Source organism: Trachypithecus francoisi, unplaced genomic scaffold (assembly GCF_009764315.1).
Source record: "Trachypithecus francoisi isolate TF-2019V2 unplaced genomic scaffold, Tfra_2.0 Lachesis_group5, whole genome shotgun sequence".
NCBI lineage: Eukaryota > Metazoa > Chordata > Mammalia > Primates > Cercopithecidae > Trachypithecus > Trachypithecus francoisi.
This window is the reverse complement of record NW_022681470.1, coordinates 144,541,178-144,547,177: the sequence shown is the minus strand read 5'-3', so window position 1 is coordinate 144,547,177 and position 6,000 is coordinate 144,541,178.

The following is a 6,000-nucleotide window of genomic DNA, read 5'->3' as shown; positions in this document are numbered from 1 at the left end:
ATAAGTATATATATTTATATTATGAATACAGGTGAAGTGGCTCAAACTTGTAATCCCAGCTATCTGCGAGACCAGGGTGGCTTGGGGAGAATCACTTGAGGCTAGGAGTTCAAGACCAGCCTGGACAACATGGCACAGCCCCATCCCTACAAAAAGAAAAATGTTAAAAATAAATAAATAGGCCGGGCGCGGTGGCTCAAGCCTGTAATCCCAGCACTTTGGGAGGCCGAGATGGGCGGATCACGAGGTCAGGAGATTGAGACCATCCTGGCTAACACGGTGAAACCTCGTCTCTACTAAAAATACAAAAACTAGCCTGGCGAGGTGGTGGGCGCCTGTAGTCCCAGCTACTCGGGAGGCTGAGGCAGGAGAATGGCGTAAATCTGGGAGGCGGAGCTTGCAGTGAGCTGAGATCCGGCCACTGCACTCCAGCCCGGGCGACAGAGTGAGACTCCGCCTCAAAATAAATAAATAAATAAATAAAGATGTGTGTACACGTGGCTGATCTGATACCCCAATAGCAGTGAGCACACTAGCACCCCAAGCTAAATACCATTCTCCAATAAAAGGAACAAGGGGAGGAATTACTGATTTTATGACTGGGACAGAGAAAACACAAGACAAGGTATAGGCACATACCGCTGTGCCCAGCTAATTTTTTATTTTTTGTGGAGATAGGGGTCTCACTTTGCTGCCCAGGCTGGTCTTAAAGTCCTGGGCTCAAGCGATCCTCCTGCCTTGACCTCCCAAGGCTGGCCATACCCAGCCTAAATGAATAATTCAATGGGGGGCTGGGCTCGGTGACTCATGCTTGTAATCCCAGCACTTTGGGAGGCCAAGGTGGGCAGATCACCTGAGGTCAGGAGTTCAAAACCAGCCTGGCCAACATGGCGAAAACCCATCTCTACTAAAAATGCAAAAATTAGAGGGGCGTGGTGGTGGGCACCTGTAATCCAAGCTACTTGGGAGGCTGAGGCAGGAGAATCACGTGAACCCAGGAGGTGAGCCAAGATTGTGCCACTATGCTCTAGCCTGAGCAACAGAGCAGCACTCCATCTCAAAAAAAAAAAGAAAGAAAGAAAGAAAGAAAGAAAGAAAAACAGAAAACACAAGATAAACCTGAAGCATCTTATGTTGCCAGAAAACAAGGAAATGCTCAAAAAAGAGTACAGATATGTAGAAAGGACACCAGACCCAACTGAAGCAGCTCCCTCTGGCTGAAGCTGGAGCAATTTGAACAATAAAATAAGTGACAGTGTGGGATTATCACCTAGAGAATAAAATAAATACCCAAACTGCTATAAGTAATTGAATAAATACCTGAATGGAGGGAGAAGGGACGGATCTTCCTTACAAATGAGTCACATTATACGTAAGAGGGAGGAGGAATGTCTTAGTCCCTTTGTGGCACTACAATGGAATATTATGGACTGGGAAATTTACAAAGATCATAGATTTATTTCTCATGGTTCTGGAGGCTGGGAAGTCCAAGAACAAGGCTCCAGCCTCTGGTGAGGGCTGTTCTCAGCTTCCAGAATGATGTCTTGAATGCCACCTCTCACAGTCAGAAGGAAGGAGGGGAAGGGAGTCAAAATCTCCAGGAAGCCCTTTTATAATGGCACGAATCCTAAACACCTCCCCAAAGGCCCCACCTCCCAACACTGTTGCTTGTTGCTTTGGAGAATCAGTTTCCAACACATGACTTTGGGGGTACCCATTCAGACCATAGCAAAGAGAAAGGACTTTACATTCAGTCATCCAACAAACACCTTCACTTTCCTGGTGTTATCCCAAGAGCTTGGGCCACACTGGGCAAAAATGGGGGGAAAAAAAAAGAAAAATCCCTGCTCCCAACAGCTCACAGCCTCTCAAGGGAGACAGATGAGATAAGTAACCAAATTCTGGAGCAGTTTAGAAGGCTGTACATGCTATGCAAAAAAGAAGAAGGAGGAGGAGGGAAAGGAGGAGGAGGAAAGAAGAAAAAGAAGGAAAAAGACGAAAGAAGAAAACTAATGGTGATGGGAACAACTGTATTAGGTTGGTGAAAAGTCATTGCACCAGCCGGGCGCGATGGCTCATGTCTGTAATCCCAGCACTTTGGGAGGCCAAGGTGCGCAGATCACAAGGTCAGGATATTGAGACCATCCTGGCTAACACAGTGGAAACCCCGTCTCTACTAAAAAAATACAAAAAAATTAGCTGGGTGTGGTGGCAGGTGCCTGTAGTCCCAGCTACTCAGGACGCTGAGGCAGAAGAATGGCGTGAACCCAGGAGGCGGAGCTTGCAGTGAGCCGAGATGGCGCCACTGCACTCCAGCCTGGGCGGCAGAGCGAGACTCCATCTCAAAAAAAAAAAAAAGAAAAAAAAAAGTCATTGCACCACACAATGACTTTTGCACTAACCTAAATATATAGGTTGTTCAGGCTCCCGCTGAGAAGGTGACAATTGAGCAGAGACCTGAAGGGAGAGAGTGAGTCAAGTGTATATTTGGAGGATGAGAGCTGTAGGCAGAGTGCACAGCCCATGCAAAGGTCCTGGGGCAGGACTGTGCCTGGCATGCTGGAGGAACCAGTGAGGAGGCCCCTGTGGCTGCAGCAGAGTGAGCCAGGGGAAGAGAGGAAGGAGGGGAGGGCAACAAGGTGATGGACATGTCATGCAAGGCCTTGTGGCCCTTGGGCTGTGACCCCAAGGAAGGTGGGAGCTGTGGAGGGCTGTGGGCAGAGGAGGGACAGGACCTGACTCAGGTGCTCACAGGCGCCCTCTACTGGCTGCTGCAGGGAGGACAGACTGGGGGTTGTGGGGCGGGGGCAGTAAGGACGGGAACAGGTGGACCAGTGCAGAGGGGACTGGGCTGGTTCAGGGTAGAGTCAGAGGAGAGGAAGAGAAAGCAAACAAAAGGAGACTTAAAAGAAGCTGAGAAGGCCGGGCGCGGTGGCTCATGCCTGTAATCCCAGCACTTTGGGAGGCCAAGGAGGGTGTATCACCTGAGGTCAGGAGTTCGAGACCAGCCTGGCCAACACGGTGAAACCCCATCTCTACTAAAAATACAAAAATTAGCCGGGCATACTGGTGGGCACCTGTAATCTCAGCTACTCAGGAGGCTGGGGCTGGAGAATCGCTAGAACCCAGGAGGTGGAGGTTGTAGTGAGTTGAGATCACGCCACTGCACTCCAGCCTGGGCGACAGAGTTAGAACTCTGTCTCAAAAAAAAAAAAAAAAAAGGTAATAAACCGCTACGTGGATGGTCCATCGTCTTTTTTTTTTTTTTTTTTTGAGATGGAGTCTCACTCTGTCTCCCAGACTGGAGTGCAGTGGCCAGATCTCAGCTCACTGCAAGCTCCGCCTCCCGGGTTTACGCCATTCTCCTGCCTCAGCTTCCCGAGTAGCTGGGACTACAGGTGCCCGCCACGTCGCCCGGCTAGCTTTTTGTATTTTTTAGTAGAGACGGGGTTTCAGCGTACTAGCCAGGATGGTCTCGAATTCCTGACCTCGTGATCCGCCCGTCTCGGCCTCCCAAAGTGCTGGGATTACAGGCTTGAGCCACTGCACCCGGCCCCCATCATCTTTTTGTAATTCGTCCTCTATGGATGGACACTGACTTGTTCCCAGTGTCTCCCAGTTATGGACGAGCCAAGCAAAGCTGGCTTCTCTGTGCATATTAGCATCTGCGTGTTTCTCTAGAACAAATTCCTGAAGAAACAAAAGGGAGATTGCCAAATGGAAGTATCTGTAATTTTACTTTTTTTGTTTGTTTTTGTTTTTTGAGACAGTCTCACTTTGTCGCTCAGGCTGGAGAGCAGTGGCGCGATCGGGGTCCCTGCAGCCTCGACCTTCTGGGCTCAAGCAGTCCTCCCACCTCACCCTCCCAAGTAACTGGGACTACAGGCAGAGCCACCACACCCAGCTAATTTTTAAATGTTTTGTACAGATGGGGGTGTCACTATGTTGCCCAGACTGGTCTTGAACTCCTGGGCTCAAGCAGTCCTCTCACCTTGGCTTCTCAAAGCGCTGGGGTTACAGGCACGAGCCACAGTGCCTGGCCTGTAATTTTACTTTTTTCCTTTTTTTTTTTTTTTTTTGACAGAGCCTTGCTCTGTTGCCCAAGCTGGAGTGCAGTGGTGCCATCTCGGCTCACTGCAAGCTCTGCCTCCCGGGTTCACACCATTCTCCTGCCTCAGCCTTCCGAGCAGCTGGGACTACAGGCGCCCGCCACCACGCCCGGCTAACTTTTTGTATTTTTAGTAGAGACGGGGTTTCACCGTGTTCGCCAGGATGGTGTCGATCTCCTGACCTCGTGATCCGCCCGCCTCGGCCTCCCAAAGTGCTGGGATTACAGGCGTGAGCCACCGCGCCCAGCTGTCATTTTACTGTTAATCCTGCAGCCAGGTCACCCCAAATGCCTTGTGACCCCCGATGTGTGGTAAAGGACGGTACGCACTTCCTGCCATCTACCCGGATGTAAGCTGTACCACGTTTTTGTGATCTGTTTGAAAAATGAAAAGTGATATCTGATTATGGTTTAAACATTCATTCCTCTTAGAATGAGCGAGGTTGAGTATCCTCTCATTCGATTAAAAGCCTTTTGTCAGAACTGTCTTGAAGCATTATTTTTCAAATTCCACGATGACCATTTCCCGTCGGTGAAAGGGTTGATTTGATGTTTAATCTTTTGCCTTCCTACATCCATCTAGCTCAGCATCAGTTGCCGAGATCTGGGTCAGGGGCCACATCCAGCTTTTTCTTCTCTTACATTTGATGTTGATAAAGGAGAAAAACCAGGTCAGGTGTAGTGGCTCATGCCAGGAATTCCAACACGTGAGGAAGCTGAGGCGGGAGGATCACTTGAGGCCAAGAGTTTAAGACCAGCCTGGGCAACAGAGTAAGACTTCATCTCTACCAAAAAATCAAAAAGTGAGCTGGGTGTGGTGGCAGGTATCTGTAGTCCCAGCTACTCAGGAGGCTGAGATAAGAGGCTTGAGCCCAGGAGTTTGAGGCTGCAGCAAGCTATGATCACACCACTGCCCTCTAGCCTGGATGAAAGAATGAGACCCTGTCTTAAAAAAAAAAAAAAATGGCATCGTGTGGTGGTGCACACCTGTAATCCCAGCACTTTGGGAGGCCAAAATGGGCAGATAGCCTGAAGTCAGGGGTTCAAGACCAGCTTGACCAACATGGTGAAACCCCCATCTCTACTAAAAATACAAAATTAGCTGGGTATGGTGGCACATGCCTGTAATCCCAGCTACTTGGGAGGCTGAGGCAGGAGAATCTCTTGAACCTGGGAGGCAGACGTTGCAGGGAGCCCAGATTGTGCCCTGCACTCCAGCTGGGCAACAAGAGTGAGACTCCGTCTCAAAATAAAAAAAATTGCCAGGCACAGTGGCTCACGCCTGTAATCCCAGCACTTTGGGAGGCTGAGGCGGGCGGATCACAGGGTCGGGAGAGGAGATGAGACCATCCTGGCTAACACGATGAAACCCCGTCTCTACTAAAAATACAAAAAATTAGCTGGGCGTGGCGTGGTGGCAGGTGCCTGTAATCCCAGCTACTCAGGAGGCTGAGGCAGGAGAATCGCTTGAACCCAGGAGGTGGAGGTTGCAGTGAGCCGAGATTACACCACTGCACTCCAGCCTGGGTGACAGAGCAAGACTGTCTCAAAAAAAAAAAAAAAAAAAAGAGGTTGGGAGTGGTGGGGCTCACACCTGTAACCCCAAGATTTCACAGGGCTGAGAAGGGAAGATCACTTGAAGTCAGGAGTTTGAGGTCAGCCTGGGCAGCATAGCAAGACCCTATCTCTACTAAAAAAATTTTCTAATTAGCCGGGCATGATGGTGCATGCCTGAGTCCCAGCTACTTGGGAGGCTGAGGCGGGAGGATCGCTTCAGCCCAGGGGTTCAAGGCTGCAGTGAGCCATGATCACACCACCACACTCCAGCTTGGGTGACAGAGCAAGATCCTGTCTTAAATAAAATAAAAATGTTTTAAATCTTGCAAAGAATC